This window comes from Lepisosteus oculatus, chromosome 14, assembly GCF_040954835.1.
Source record: "Lepisosteus oculatus isolate fLepOcu1 chromosome 14, fLepOcu1.hap2, whole genome shotgun sequence".
Classification (NCBI taxonomy): Eukaryota; Metazoa; Chordata; class Actinopteri; order Semionotiformes; family Lepisosteidae; genus Lepisosteus; species Lepisosteus oculatus.
Window position 1 is genome coordinate 25,785,444 of NC_090709.1, and position 17,060 is coordinate 25,802,503.

The 17,060-nt window shown below is 41.5% G+C and overlaps 1 long non-coding RNA gene, 2 other non-coding genes and 1 pseudogene across 3 annotated transcripts; 3 read left to right on the plus strand and 1 right to left on the minus strand.

The window, feature by feature from the left end:
* The window catches only part of LOC138242482 (zinc finger protein 271-like), a 372,248-nt pseudogene that overhangs the window by 325,222 nt on the left and 29,966 nt on the right, over positions 1–17,060 (minus strand).
* Positions 2,290–2,362, plus strand: trnag-acc (transfer RNA glycine (anticodon ACC)). Its single transcript has one exon. It is a non-coding gene; the product is annotated as a tRNA-Gly (tRNA).
* On the plus strand, positions 4,460–4,532 carry trnaf-gaa (transfer RNA phenylalanine (anticodon GAA)). Its single transcript has one exon. It is a non-coding gene; the product is annotated as a tRNA-Phe (tRNA).
* On the plus strand, positions 11,280–13,403 carry LOC138242492 (uncharacterized). The gene is made up of 6 exons (XR_011191623.1): positions 11,280–11,451; positions 11,700–11,765; positions 12,242–12,333; positions 12,455–12,581; positions 12,680–12,811; positions 13,344–13,403. It is a non-coding gene; the product is annotated as an uncharacterized lncRNA (long non-coding RNA).

Here is a 17,060-nt window from a genome sequence, read left to right on the forward strand (position 1 = left end):
AGGAGATCCCACACTGTATTATTATTATTTAGAGATAGACTCAGTCTTTTCCTCAGTCTGGGACAGGAGGTCACACACTGTATTATTATTGAGAGACAGGCTTACTCTCTGTTCCTCAAGCTGAGACAGGACATCACATACTGCATTATTATTGATTGACAGGCACACTGTTCCTCAGGCTGGGACAGGAGATCACACACTGTATTATTATTATTATTATTATTATTGAGAGACAGGCTCACTGTCTGTTCCTCAGAGTTGGACAGGAGATCCCACACTGAATTCTTATTATAGAGAGACAGACTCACTGTATGTTCCCCAGGCTGGGTCAGGAGCTCACACAGTATTATTATTGAGAGACAGGCTCACTGTCTGTTCCCCAGGCTGGGAGAGGAGATAACACTGTATTATTATTGAGAGACAAACTCACTGTCTGTTCCTCAGGCTGGGACAGTAGATCACACTGTATTATTATTATTATTATTATTATTATTATTATTATTATTATTATTATTATTATTATTATTGAGAGTCTGGCTTACTGTTCCCCAGGCTGGGACAGGAGATCCCACACTGTATTATTATTATTTAGAGACAGACTCACTGTCTTTTCATCAGTCTGGGACAGGTGGTCCCACACTGTATTATTATTGAGACAGGCTCACTGTCTGTTCCTCAGGCTGGGACAGTAGATCACACTGTATTATTATTATTATTAATATTATTGAGAGTCTGGCACACTGTTCCCCAGGCTGGGACAGGAGATCCCACACTGTATATTATTATTTTGAGACAGGCTCACTGTTTGTTCCTCAGGCTGGGACAGGAGATCACACACTGTATTATTATTATTGAGAGAGAGGCTCACTGTCTGTTCATCAGACTGGGACAGGAGATCCCGCACTGAATTATTATTATTGAGAGACAGGCTTACTCTCTGTTCCTCAGGCTGGGACAGGAGATCACACATTGTATTATTATTATAGTGAGACAGGCTCACTGTATGTTCCCCTGGCTGGGACAGGAGGTCATACATTATATTATTATTATAGAGAGACAGGCTCACTGTATGTTCCACAGGCTGGGACAGGAAATCACACTGTATTATTATTATTGAGAGACAGACTGTTTTTTCCTCAGTCTGGGACAGTTGGTCACATACTGAATTATTATTACTGAGAGTCTGGCTCACTGTTCCCCAGGCTGGGACAGGAGATCACACACTGTATTATTATTATTGAGAGACAGGCTTACTCTCTGTTCCACAGGCTGAGACAGGACATCACATATTGTATTATTATTATTGATTGACAGGCTCACTGTTCCTCAGGCTGGGACAGGAGATACCACACTGTATTATTTTTATTGAGAGACAGGCTCACTGTCTGTTCCTCAGGCTGGGACAAAGGATCACACACTGTATTATTACTGAGAGACAGGCTCACTCTCTGTTCCTCAGACTGGGACAGGAGATCACACACTGGATTATTATTATTGAGAGACAGGCTCACTGTATGTTCCCCAGGCTGGGACAGGAGATCACACTGTATTATTATTATTGAGAGTCTGGCTCACTGTTCCCGAGGCTGGGACAGGAGATCACACACTGTATTATTATTATTGAGTATCTGGCTCACTGTTCCCCAGGCTGGGACAGGAAATCACACACTGTATTATTATTATTGAGAGACAGGCTCACTGTCTGTTCCTTAGGCTGGGACAGGAAGTCACACACTGTATTATTATTTTTATTGAGAGACAGGTTCACTGTCTGTTCCTATGGCTGGGACAGGAGATCATACTGTATTATTATTATTGAGAGACAGGCTCACTGTCTGTTCCTCTGGCTGGGACAGGAGATCACACACTGTTGTAGTGTGCTCTCACGAGGCACCAGTTCTGTAGGGGTTTGGGCATTTACTGGGACAATTATTTTTGTGGCAGTAAATCACAAAATTGATTCTTTTAATGGTCTTAGAATCCAACCATGCGATATAACTCAAACAACGCAAACACAGGTACTAATACACGAGGATACATTTATTAATATATAGAATATGCATGTAAACCTAACAGATCTTATCGTAAGGGTTATCAGAGTACAAAAGATATAAATTCATTCAGTTACAAAAAGTTACACATATCAAAAGGACATAAGTTCGGAGACATAAGATCATTCATTTAGACCGTTTCATAATTGAACTTGTTTAAAACTTCTACATTAGATACTCAAAACAAGTACATAACCGTTAGGAATTAAATTGATTCTCGTGATTCTTATATTTCACCGTTTCCGTAGTGTAGCGGCTATCACGTTCGCCTACCACGCGAAAGGTCCCCGGTTCGAGACCGGATGGAAACAGCCTCGTCTTGCACGCTCCTGTACTTCACAGAGGTCTTGAGCGACCGGTCATTTGTTCCCAATGTACAGTGCCTTGCGAAAGTATTCGGCCCCCTTGAACTTTTCAAACTTTTGCCACATTTCAGGCTTCAAACATAAAGATATAATTTTTTTATTTTATGTGAAGAATCACCAACAAGTGGGACACAATTGTGAAGTGGAACGAAATCTATTGGATTTTTGAAACTTTTTTAACTAATAAAAAAATGAAAAGTGGGGCGTGCAAAATTATTCGGCCCCCTTGCGTTAATACTTTGTAGAGCCACCATTTGCTGCGATTACAGCTGCAAGTCGCTTGGGGTATGTCTCTATCAGTTTTGCACATCGAGAGACTGAAATTCTTGCCCATTCTTCCTTGCAAAACAGCTCGAGCTCAGTGAGGTTGGATGGAGAGCGTTTGTGAACAGCAGTTTTCAGCTCTTTCCACAGATTCTCGATTGGATTCAGGTCTGGACTTTGACTTGGCCATTCAAACACCTGGATACGTTTATTTGTGAACCATTCCTTTGTAGATTTTGCTGTATGTTTGGGATCATTGTCTTGTTGGAAGATAAATCTCCGTCCCAGTTTCAGGTCTTTTGCAGACTCCAACAGGTTTTCATCCAGAATGGTCCTGTATTTGGCTGCATCCATCTTCCCCTCAATTTTAACCATCTTCCCTGTCCCTGCTGAAGAAAAGCAGGCCCAAACCATGATGCTGCCACCACCATGTTTGACAGTAGGGATGGTGTGTTGAGGGTGATGAGCTGTGTTGCTTTTACGCCAAACATATCGTTTTGCATTGTGGCCAAAAAGTTCGATTTTGGTTTCATCTGACCAGAGCACCTTCTTCCACATGTTTGGGGTGTCTCCCAGGTGGCTTGTGGCAAACTTTAGACGAGACTTTTTATGGATATCTTTGAGAAATGGCTTTCTTCTTGCCACTCTTCCATAAAGGCCAGATTTGTGCAGTGTAAGACTGATTGTTGTCCTATGGACAGACTCTCCCACCTCAGCTGTAGTTCTCTGCAGTTCATCCAGAGTGATCATGGGCCTCTTGGCTGCATCTCTGATCAGTCTTCTCCTTGTCTGAGCTGAAAGTTTAGAGGGACGGCCAGGTCTTGGTAGATTTGCAGTGGTCTGATACTCCTTCCATTTCAAGATGATCGCTTGCACAGTGCTCCTTGGGATGTTTGAAGCTTGGGAAATCTTTTTGTATCCAAATCCGGCTTTAAACTTCTCCACAACAGTATTACGGACCTGCCTGGTGTGTTCCTTGGTCTTCATGATGCTCTCTGCGCTTTCAACAGAACCTTGAGACTATCACAGAGCAGGTGCATTTATACAGAGACTTGATTACACACAGGTGGATTCTATTTATCACCATCAGTCATTTAGGACAACATTGGATCATTCAGAGATCCTCGCTGAACTTCTGGAGTGAGTTTGCTGCACTGAAAGTAAAGGGGCCGAATAATTTTGCACGCCCCACTTTTCATTTTTTTATTAGTTAAAAAAGTTTCAAAAATCCAATAGATTTTGTTCCACTTCACAATTGTGTCCCACTTGTTGGTGATTCTTCACATAAAATAAAAAATTTATATCTGTATGTTTGAAGCCTGAAATGTGGCAAAAGGTTGAAAAGTTCAAGGGGGCCGAATACTTTCGCAAGGCACTGTATTTCCGGTGCCTTCGTGCACTCTTGTACCAAACGCACGTTCCTTCTGTACGCGGAGCCGATCATTTGCAATTGGGCTGTGCCGACAGACCAGGACGAGCTCTGTCCTTCCGCCCAAGCTCTGCTCCAAAGTAGCCCGGCAACCCCTCACACCTGCACGTTTCACAACCTAAGGTGTGGTCATGAGACACCCATGGGGTGTCGTTCTGTTCTTGCTAATTGTTTCCTGCCCGTCGCAGGCAGGAGTCCATGCGAGGAAGATGCGCTGGACAGAGCTCAGAGGGCGCACCTGGGTGGCTTTCCTTCTGAGTGACGTTCCTGCAACACTCTCCCGCTACTCTTGGTGCGCTCATGCCGCAACACAGGAAGGCTGGAGCAGGTGGCTGGGGGCTCTGCTCACCGCCGAAATAGCTCAGTTGGGAGAGCGTTAGACTGAAGATCTAAAGGTCCCTGGTTCGATCCTGGGTTTTGGCATTTTGTTTCATCGCGCCCTTTGTTCCTCTCTCCAGCGCCCCCTGCCTAAAGTGACGCGTCCCTTTCTCAGCCCGAAACGCAAGCGAGACACCAGCAGCGGTCCCTGCAGGTTTCCGTAGCGTAGCGGCTATCACGTTCGCCTAACACGCGAAAGGTCCCCGGTTCGAGACCGGGTGAAAACAGCCTCTTCTTGCACGCTCCTGGACCTCACAGAGGTCTTGAGCGACCGGTCATTTGTTCCCAATGTATTTCCGGTGCCTTCGTGCACTCTTGTACCAAACGCACGTTCCTTCTGTATGCGGAGCCGATCATTTGCAATTGGGCTGTGCTGACAGACAGGACGAGCTCTGTCGGCTCAAAAGCAGCGCAGGACCTGCAAGAACAACAGAAAGATTAGCATCCAGTGGGGGCCTCTTAGTGAGCCCAAGATCTCATCAAGAATCGGCTCCAGCAACAGGGCTGAGACCGTGTCTGTTTTGCCTCCTGCTTTCCAAAAGATCAGCACCGTGTCCGAAGGAGCCGCATTAAAATTACTCGAACGTGCAAAACGTGACCAGGGTAAAGTTAGCTTGAAGTTAGAGAATGATTTTGGCACGCCTGTAGGGCTTTTGCAAAATGTCTTAGAATTACAAAAACACATGCTTTGTGTATAAAATACATTGTGAATGCTTTCTCAGCCTTCACTTTGTTGTTTTTATGACGTTTTTTTTACCACACTCGAATATTCTTTTGTCCATATTTTCGCAATGGAAGCACAGAACGCCTTCAAACCAAACGCATTTTAAACACCACGACTTGTGGATATTTCCATAGCCTCTACACCAAACTATCAGTGTGCTAATTATCTTTTTTTAAACCTCCGGTTTTTCATCGATGCGCACGAACTGGAACCCGGGGACCGCTGTGTGCACACGTTCACAACGCGAGAAATACTGTTCAATACGGTTAATATGACCATAGGAAGCAGAACAGCGCAGTCTCCAATTACCCAGACTGTAAGCACGGGAATAAAGCTTTGTTTGATTTCTGAAACCCCTCCTTTACGTCCTGTTTTCATTCAGGTAAGGGTCAACTATATTGACAATACTACTGACAGCAGGAAGATTAAAATATTCTTTACTCAGCGGCTTATTAAAAACAGCTCCCATGATGTTCCAAGAGACTTTTTATACAGAACACTGACACAGCTTTGTGTTCTGAATCTCTTTTTCTCGTGCTTTTATTTAATATGGCACAATGCACTGGGATAGGGGTATTCTGTTCACAAACCAATAGCATTTAAATCACAGCACCCACAATGCTGCATGTAAGTGTTTTGCACACTAAGCAGGTTCTCTGACTTTTCCCAGCTTTGTTTTGGGTTGTGGCCCCTTTATTTTTTTTATGATTTTCCGAAGATAACACTAAAGGTAACACACTGGGATAGGTGGGTCTTTTTCATGGCTCAATAGCAATTCAAATACAACAGCCACACTGCTGAAACCAAGTGTTTTACACACCAGACAGGCCCCCGAACCTCATACAACCTTGCTGTGGCTGTGGCCCCTTTCTTTATTTTTTATGATTTTCTGAAGATAACACTACAGGTAATACACTGGGACAGGTGGGTCTTCTTCATGGCTTCATGATTTTTTGACTGTAATCAAGTGTTGTGCACACAAGGCAGGCCTCCTGACCTTTCACAGTCATGCTTTGTTGTGTGAAACTTTAATTCTCTTTTTAGGATTTTATGAGCATCAAAACTTCCAACTTCCACCGAGATGAATGGGGTGCTCTTCAATAGCTTTTTCATCTATACACACAAGCGTATATAACCAAGACACTCAGAACCAACAGAATCAACCTGAAGTCATAGAAAATCAAGAATGCCCCCGAGACACCTGCACCCCCCTCCTGGACCACTCTGGTATCAACACCCCCAAACCAATCCATACCAGCTAACAAGACTCAGAATCGGTGCAACCCTCCAACTTAGACCAAGAGCAGGATGGGACAAGAACCTGCACCATACTACGCACCCCTCAGACCTGTGGTCAAGGGCTGGTGGAGTAGGGAATATGATCAACGAATTTCTGAGGTTTTCTAAACTCGAAAAAAAAAATGAGTTGGAATGACAATATGTGGTCAACACTGTCAAACAGAGTCCTTGGAGAGGATTGCCCCAGCAACAAGAAATGGTTATCAGTGATTTGGCATGAAGATAGAAAAAAGTAAGAACCCAAGTGCTTAGGATGCAGAAAGAAGAGAGTATTGGTAGGGATTCCAAACCAGATGACAGTACACAATCTATAGTCAGTATTTCAAGTCAAAGTGAGGGACATACAGTGCCTTGCGAAAGTATTCGGCCCCCTTGAACTTTTCAACCTTTTGCCACATTTCAGGCTTCAAACATAAAGATATAAATTTTTTATTTTATGTGAAGAATCACCAACAAGTGGGACACAATTGTGAAGTGGAACGAAATCTATTGGATTTTTGAAACTTTTTTAACTAATAAAAAAATGAAAAGTGGGGCGTGCAAAATTATTCGGCCCCTTTACTTTCAGTGCAGCAAACTCACTCCAGAAGTTCAGCGAGGATCTCTGAATGATCCAATGTTGTCCTAAATGACTGATGGTGATAAATAGAATCCACCTGTGTGTAATCAAGTCTCTGTATAAATGCACCTGCTCTGTGATAGTCTCAAGGTTCTGTTGAAAGCGCAGAGAGCATCATGAAGACCAAGGAACACACCAGGCAGGTCCGTAATACTGTTGTGGAGAAGTTTAAAGCCGGATTTGGATACAAAAAGATTTCCCAAGCTTCAAACATCCCAAGGAGCACTGTGCAAGCGATCATCTTGAAATGGAAGGAGTATCAGACCACTGCAAATCTACCAAGACCTGGCCGTCCCTCTAAACTTTCAGCTCAGACAAGGAGAAGACTGATCAGAGATGCAGCCAAGAGGCCCATGATCACTCTGGATGAACTGCAGAGAACTACAGCTGAGGTGGGAGAGTCTGTCCATAGGACAACAATCAGTCTTACACTGCACAAATCTGGCCTTTATGGAAGAGTGGCAAGAAGAAAGCCATTTCTCAAAGATATCCATTAAAAGTCTCGTCTAAAGTTTGCCACAAGCCACCTGGGAGACACCCCAAACATGTGGAAGAAGGTGCTCTGGTCAGATGAAACCAAAATCGAACTTTTTGGCCACAATGCAAAACGATATGTTTGGCGTAAAAGCAACACAGCTCATCACCCTCAACACACCATCCCCACTGTCAAACATGGTGGTGGCAGCATCATGGTTTGGGCCTGCTTTTCTTCAGCAGGGACAGGGAAGATGGTTAAAATTGAGGGGAAGATGGATGCAGCCAAATACAGGACCATTCTGGATGAAAACCTGTTGGAGTCTGCAAAAGACCTGAAACTGGGGCGGAGATTTATCTTCCAACAAGACAATAATCCCAAACATACAGCAAAATCTACAAAGGAATGGTTCACAAATAAACGTATCCAGGTGTTTGAATGGCCAAGTCAAAGTCCAGACCTGAATCCAATCGAGAATCTGTGGAAAGAGCTGAAAACTGCTGTTCACAAACGCTCTCCATCCAACCTCACTGAGCTCGAGCTGTTTTGCAAGGAAGAATGGGCAAGAATTTCAGTCTCTTGATGTGCAAAACTGATAGAGACATACCCCAAGCGACTTGCAGCTGTAATCGCAGCAAAAGGTGGCTCTACAAAGTATTAACGCAAGGGGGCCGAATAATTTTGCACGCCCCACTTTTCATTTTTTTATTAGTTAAAAAAGTTTCAAAAATCCAATAGATTTCGTTCCACTTCACAATTGTGTCCCACTTGTTGGTGATTCTTCACATAAAATAAAAAAATTATATCTTTATGTTTGAAGCCTGAAATGTGGCAAAAGGTTGAAAAGTTCAAGGGGGCCGAATACTTTCGCAAGGCACTGTAGTTTGGAAGGCAACACAGAGCTCAGAAGTTCATCAGAAGATACAAAAGATGCATGGGCAGCACAGACAGTGGTGACATGTTAGAGGGAGAAAAAAAATCTGTGTAGAATCAGAAAAAAAGCCTGAAGAGCACTGTGAATATTCCCAGGGGGCAAGCTCGTCTGGGACGTCACCTCAGGATAAAAGGGGATTAAGAAAGATTATGTCTGTGCCTAAAACTTTCAAAGTATGTCTAAAGGCTGAACAATGGAGAAAAAATAGCACCTCTAAAAGGTACATCTAAACTAAGACGACCATGGACCCAGATGTTATATAGCGAGTTCAGGAAGATAAATCCTTGCTGCCCAATAGCCTTCAAATACTAATACATCAGGAAAGAGAACAGCAGAAAAATAAAACTTTCTGATGATAAAAGCAGTCTGTACCTTCAGGTCCTGCAATGTAAAATACATAATGACAACAAGACACAAACCAATGGGCAATGATGACATCACAATTGATGTTGTACAAGTAGGGCAAATACAGCACAGTAAAAGGGAAACAATTTCAACAAGCACGTCAGCCTTATCGTAGAAAGATTGCCAGTGCCCTCACAAAAGGAATCAGCAATGTATACTACAGGAACCTGAGCAGAACTCCGCTTGCTGAAATTGCAGCAAGCAATTTATCTAAACCACTAACACAGAATGTGCTGAAAGTCATTTCATCAGAGTTCAGGAACAGTAAACACATTCACTTTGATCCAGTGATTGAATTACATATGGCACAAAAATATATGAAAGCATGCGACTTCAACACTGTCCATTTTTCAGGATATATACAGATTTTGCAGTTAGACACATTTGCTGCCTATCTTTACACAGAACAGAGTATGTGAATTCTTATTGCCCATCTAAAGATGAAGGAGAAAGTCAGCCTTTACCTGGATGCGACAGGAGGGGTAGTCAGAAAAATTCCATCGGAGAACAAAAGAATTTTGTAATACAGTCTTACGTTACCTGGAGGTGGAAAAGAAAGCCTCCATTACCAGTGTCTGAAATGTTGACAACTGACCACACCATTGTCAGTATAGAACGTTGGCTACGTAAATTCATGTTTGACATCTCAACATGTACTACCAAGAGAGTGCAGCATGTAGAAACTGACTACAGCTGGGCCCTGATTCATAGTGTTTTTTTTGCCTTCAATGGGGACACCATCCATGCATACTTAAATCGTGCAATGAAAGTCTGCCAAGGCAAACTTAAGTACACAGAACTTCAGATGTTCACTGTTCTGCACCTTTGCTCTGGCCATGTCATAAAGGCTGTCTCTCAAGCAATTAGTAAAAAAACAACAGACAAAGGACTGCGAGACTTTGCAACATTTTCCTTTGCCATCCTGCAAAACAGCACAACTTTGAGTGTCTCCAGAAATGTTTTCAAACACATGTGTATTGTACTCTCAAGCAGGAGGTTCACAACTGAAGTCCAATCTAGTGTCTGCCTCCTTAACGCTTACATTTCTCAAACAACCACACCAGACCAGATGGAAAAGGAAGCAGAAGTCAAAGACACAGATGAGGTACTGTAACCAAAAATGAGAGGCAGCCTGGGCTGCTCTCCTTTCGCTGTGGAGTTCAAAGGTATTTATGAAGACAGCATATCAGTTCAAGGACATGATGACTATGGGACACAACACAATGTGAACCCCTATTTCTGTGAAGACATAATTAGATTTCTGTTGCAAAGATACATGGCATTATTTCCACTGTGGAGTGGAATTTTGTTGGGTGACCTGACAAGATATGGTTCAGACAGCAAAAAAGACATATCAATGTCAGAGGTAGCACAAACAAGAGCCACTAACTGTCATGTTGAGACCTGGTGTGGCATTGTCAAGCAATCAATACTTCAGCACAGGAGGAAACTGAGGCCAGCAGAGTTTATTACGATAATGAGAAAATCCCTCTAGGGTGGTACAGACAACATATAATCCAAAATGATCTCCCCAAAAAGGTTTTGATGGCACCATTGATCACCACTAAGACACGTCATGAACATGCACAGGAACAATGGGCAAAGAGAGCACCAGGTGTAGGCAAAGAAACAAAAAATAAATTCAACAGCGCACCACAAAAAATTCCAATCCCCCAAAAAATGAGAAAACAGGAAAAAAAAAGTTAGCAATAGAAATATTGAAACAAGTGAAAAATCGCCAGATGACAGCAATGGCCTGCAAGTACAGCAGGGGAAAGCAGGAACCACAGAATGTAAAGAATGGCAGCACAAAGAAGAAGGGAAAGTGTCACCCAAGCAAGCTGCCGTGGGCATGGCTGAAGTGATCACACCACACTGTGATGTACGCCCCATCTCAAAACTTATAAAAGAGAAAACAGATTTCAGAAAGAAGGTAGGATTTGTATTTCAAATATTTTTCTTTGTGGACATTCACTTCTTTTTCAGAGCTTATGAATGTCATCTTCTACTACTGTAGGTGTTCTTTGTCGTTTCTCTCTAACTTGTTATACTTGTTGATAGTGGTGTGTAATCTCAATTTTCGTTATGTTAGCTCCAGTGATCTCTTGTGTATGCTTTTGGCTTGGTAAATCTTTTTTAGGTTCACGTCCTTTGGAACATCAATCCGAGTGAATTAGTGGTTGCAGTTTTGCCATCCATGCACAGTGCAGACACATATATTCTCAGACACTCGGAGTTTGTGTCTCTGAAACCAGATGAGTGGCTCATAGGCGAGGTAAGATGAAAGTGTTTGATTGCATGCTTTTGTGTAATCAAATGTGTGTGAGTGCGTGAAATCACATCTTCTTCAATTGTGTTTGCTTTTTCCATAAGACCATTGAGTGTTACTTTCAAGTAGCGAAAGAATCCATGGACTTGGGGAAGAAGGTTTTCCTAATGAACCACTACACAACTGGTGTAATCATGAGTGGGAATAGAGAGCGCATGGCTAGACAACGTTTGTCCAAGGTAAGGACATCAAACACAAATGTTGATGGATTACATTAGTGAGGGGCAAACATGGTTTTTCACTAACTGATGATTGTTTTATCAATAGAGAAACAAGGAGAGCTACAAGCAATCAAAACAGGTCACAACTGTGCCCATGGTGCTGCCTAAAGAAACTACCTTTATAGTCAGAAATCAAAATTCAAAGGTAGCACACCATCCCTGTGAGGCAGCCTGTTGTACTAATCTTGTCATTCTTTTCATTACAGGTCAACTTTGAAAACTATGAAGCCATTATTAGCTTTTTTAACACTGGTGTCCACTGGAAATTGTTGGTAAGTGTGGTGCAGGTAATCCAAAACAGCGTAGGTTTATAATTACACCTGGAACCATTACAGTTCAAGTGATTATCCTTGTTGCATCTAAAAAAATTACAAAGTCACAATGTATGTGTTCCTCTCCTGTTAAAAAAGGTGGACATTGATAGTGAGTGTCCAAGGCAATGGTGACAGTGCACTTTTTCTAAATTATTATTGTGAATACTGCTGTGTAATGAACAGACAACCAAACAGGTCAAAGTGTCATGTAGGAAAAAAAGTACTGTTAGGTCATTTCCTGACTGTCTTTGCCGAGGTTTGCAAAATATTAAATGTTAAATAATATATAAATATAAATATTATATATATATATAAAATATTCAAATATTAAAAACCTTTGTTTAAACAACATAAAACTCCTGAAACTGCCTGTGTGTCTGGCCCCACATTAAATGCAACTTCATGTCTGATGATGGGCCCTTTGTTTCTTGCAGTATCTGTATGCTCCATCCCAGAAAGTCTTTGTGGTCGACCCTATGGGGAGTGACGAGATGGGAGACTCCACTGCAGCGGCAAAAAGGTTCAGGTAAGAAATCAAGCATTGGTTTCGTGGTGAAATTCTGCAGGGGCACACATACATTTCAGGTTCAAGTTCAGCATGACAAATATTTCCTCATTTATCAATAACCTATTGTTTTGATTCACAGGGACTTTTTTAAGATGCGAAGGAATGTCCTAGGAAAAGAAGACTGGTTGAATATCAACTGGCACCCAAGCGTGATTGGTCACACCCGGCAAGCAGATGCCTCAAGCTGTGGGGTCTTTGTGATCCAAGTCAGCATAACCTTTCCACGCCGAAATTTTGGACTGTCTTAAAACTATTGTATGAGAGATTTTTAGGGAAATAATTGCAACAAACTTTTGTCTGTTAGATGGGCGCATTAACATCATTAACAATTTCCCGGATTTCCCGGATTTTCCAACATATATCGAAATAAACAGCAGTGCCAAAGAAATGAGAAAGTTGCGGGAAGACATGTCAATCAGAATTCTTGAGGCTTCAGGTATTGTACCATTTGATCCTCATTGCCTACGTTTCTTGGTGTATATTATTTTCCTGAAGCATGTTCTCTCTCTGTAACAAGTCTGGATGAAAAAGATTCTCAATTTATTTATATGCAAAACTCATTTGGGTATTCTTTTTGTACTATATAACACAGTGATGAAAAGTTAATTAAATCACATTTCACACAGTTAAAATTCAATGACACTTTGGCCTTCGTCGTGGTTGACACAACCATTGTCTGGGAAAAGTGTGGGTCTAAATTGCCCATAGTGAAGCAAAGCAAACTGAAACATGATAGCTATGTTATCATGTGCCTCCTTAAAATCATAGCAACACACGCTGACGCAAAAAAGGGTAACAGGTGTTGACAGGAGTATTCTGAGACATGACAATGTGCGGTTTAAGAAGCAGTAGAACACCTAATCAGGAAAGTGCATACGAAAAGGTCTCTATCAAACTGTCTTCAATTATGCAACAATGATCTGTAGATAACATTGGAAAAATCAGTCTATTTGGCATGTTTATTACAGCTCCTCTGCAGGACATGTGCCTGATGTGTGGAGAAACACCAGTGCGGCAGACAAACTGGGTAAGTGAACATCATCTCTATCTGTATGTGTAATGTACACATAATGTGAAAACTGGTTCCATGAATTGTGCATCTCAAAAGAAGAGTATGAAAGCGCAAAGAATGAAGTAACATGGATATGAACATTTTGCCAACCCCAGTTTGGTGAGTATGCTCTGCATGCAAACTATCACTATGACAGGGTTTTTTAAGCAGGACATGTAGTTTTAGATTCAGCAGAAACATACAGTAGGATGACATATTTCAGTGGACGTTATAATTGTTTGTTATTGTTAAGAAGTTTGGATTGCAGGCTTGTCTTCTGGCATTAATGGTTCTATAAATTAGAGATAACTTTTCAAAAAACACACCAAAGAAGGCACACATAAAAGATTACTGATAATCTGTGCAATTTATTACATGACACAGGCATCTCAAAAATAGAATTACTGTGTCAGATTAATGATTAGACATGGATGCATCTAGGTTTCTTTCCAATAGAAACTAGGTTTCTTTCCAATAGTATAGAAACAAAGACACAACCATGAACACCTAAAAGAGCTTGCCATTTAGCACAGAAACAATATAATGTCTTGCTGTAAAAACACAAAGTAAGAAAAAAGGAGTTTGATTAAGAGAGATCTGGCAAATTGTGCAAATACCTAGATCTTGATCTGTGACCCATTTATACTCCTTGGATCCTTTGCAGTTCGTAACCCTTCTTACGGTTTTATATTTCAGGCACTGTTGATGAGTGAGCATCCACCCTCTACTCCCGAGCATTACATAAAAGACATGCTGGAAACTCAAGAAGACTGTCAACGTGTTCTCAGCAGAATTCACCTCCAAAAGACACGTAAGTACAAGTTTCAATATCCCCCCCAAAATTTATCTTGGGTAAGAGTAAACTTTCGTACACTTTGCCAAACAATAATGAAAAACACTAGAACACAAAATCACTAGAAACCATTTGTTATCTATTGCCAGAAACCAAACAAAGTCTGTGTGAAAACAGTAAAAAAGTTAATCATGACACAACACAGTCCCTTTTAAATATGATCACTACACACTGTTAACATCACTGTAGTAGTGCAAAGAAATGTAAATCGACAGTATGTCACCATGACATGATTTATGTGAAAGATTTCCAGATAAAATTGTATCCATCCTAGTAAGATAGATTAATCAAGAAATTCCACTCCGTTGTGAAATTCCACTCCAGAAAACTGGCTTCTATCAAATAGAAGTGTGTCTAGGGTGATTTCTTATTATTAGGTTTCCAAAACAGTACCCTATCTACCTTCAGACAGGGCACAGTGCTAAAAGGATTCTAACCGGAACAATAAAACACAATTGCATCATCGAAGTCCGAACCCCACTGGCTTTCAATATCGTACCATGTACATCTCCAGGAGTGGAGACTCATGAAAAAGAACAGCCTAGACACCAAAGTGATACTTTTCTTACAGTAAGGTTAAGGTAATTGTAGGATGCTGTCTAGATCGATGAACAGATTACGTTAACAATAGCAAGCACGTAGCAGAGCATTTAGGCACACAGCCCCTAAATTGTGGAAATATATGTCAGACCTTTTTAAGGATGCCCCATACCTACAAGCATATTTAACAATGCTGTAGTCTTCTACATCGTCTCTGTAGTCTTCTTTATCCCAAGTGATCTAATTCTTTAGGAGGTGCAGAAACATAGATATCAAGTGGGTAAGTAGCCAACCACGTTGCAATTGTTTTTTCTGTGTCTAACCCTTTTTTTTCTCCACACCATGCCTGCCACTGTTCTCTCTTCGGTGCCTTTGGTTGATATTGAGCTCCGTCCCCCATGACAAGGGATCCTCCTGAATTTCTGAAGCAAGGAACCCAGCCTACAAAACTCAAGATCCTGTACTGCTCAACCCAGTGGATGGGACACACTCAACATTAACATCTAGTCTCACATAATATATGAAATAGAATTCACCGTGTCAATCTGCATGGTTGTGCATGTGAACTGTTTCTAGTAACTACTTGTCATACACAGCCAGGACCTGGAGGGGAGGTCAACCATCAGGCCTTGGACCCCCAGAGATTTTTTTTCTCCTTTGGAGTTTTTTGTTTTTCTCTCCTTCGTGCCTGATGGTTACACAGTCACATCATCAAGGCTGCATACCACACCTTCATTGTGATTACAGATATAGCTTATTTAAAATGTGAAATTAGGAAAAAACTAAACGAAACATGGGAAATAAAAAGATGTAAAATCTAAAATTTTCAGATGTTGTGATGAAGCTTTTGACTCATGAATAGCAACCCCCTATCCCAGTGTATTACCTGTAGTGTTATCTTCAGAAACTCATTACAAAATAAAGAAAGGGGCCACAGCCACACAAGGTTGTATGAGGTTCGGGGGCCTGTCTGGTGTGTAAAACACTTGGTTTCAGCAGTGTGGGTGCTGTATTTGAAATGCTATTGAGCCATGAAGACGACCCACCTGTCCCAGTGTATTACCTGTAGTGTAATTTTCAGAAAATTATAAAAAATTAAAGAAAGGGGCCACAGCCACAGCAAGGTTGTACGAGGTTCAGGGGCCTGTCTGGTGTGTAAAACACTTGGTTTCAGCAGTGTGGGTGCTGTATTTGAAATGCTATTGAGCCATGAAGACGACCCACCTGTCCCAGTGTATTACCTGTAGTGTTATCTTCAAAAAATCATAAAAAAATAAAGAAAGGGGCCACAGCCACAGCAAGGTTGTATGAGGTTCGGGGGCCTGTCTGGTGTGTAAAAGACTTGGTTTCAGCAGTGTGGCTGCTGTATTTGAAATGCTATTGAGCCATGAAGAAGACCCACCTACCCCAGTGTGTTACCTGTAGTGTTATCTTCAGAAAATCATAAAAAAATAAAGGTTCCATAACCCAAAACAAAGCTGGGAATAGTCAGATGACCTGCTTAGTGTGCAAAACACTTACCTGCAGCATTGTGGGTGCTTTGGTTAAAATGCTATTGGTTTGTGAACAGAATATCCCTATCCCAGTGCATTGTGCCACATTAAATAAAAGCACGAGAAAAAGAGATTCAGAACACAAAGCTGTGTCAGTGTTCTGTGTAAAAAGTCGGTTTGAACATCATGGGAGCTGTTTTTAATAAGCTGCTGAGAAAAGAATATTTTAATCTTCCTGCTGTCAGTAGTATTGTGAATATAGTTGACCCTTACCTGAATGAAAACAGGATGTAAAGGAAGGGTTTCAGAAATCAAACAAAGCTTTATTCCCGTGCTTACAATCTGGGTAATTGGAGACTGCGCTGTTCTGCTTCCTATGGTCATATACGGGTTTTTCGCACGAAGCCGTATTGAACAGTATTTCTCGCGTTGTGAACGTGTGCACACAGTGGTCCCCCGGGTTCCAGTTCGTGCGTAATTACGCATCGATGAAAAACCGGAGGTTTAAAAAAAGATAATTAGCTCACCGATAGTTTGATGTAAAGGCTGTGGAAATATCCACAAGTCGTGGTCTTTAAAATGCTTTTGGTTTGAAGGCGTTCTGTGCTTCCATTGCGGAGATATGGACAAAAGAATATTCGTGCTTGGTCAAAAAAATGTCATAAAAACGAAAAAGTAAAGTCTGAGAAATCATCCACAATGTATTTTATACACAAAGCAAGTGTTTTTGTAACTCTAAGAGATTTCG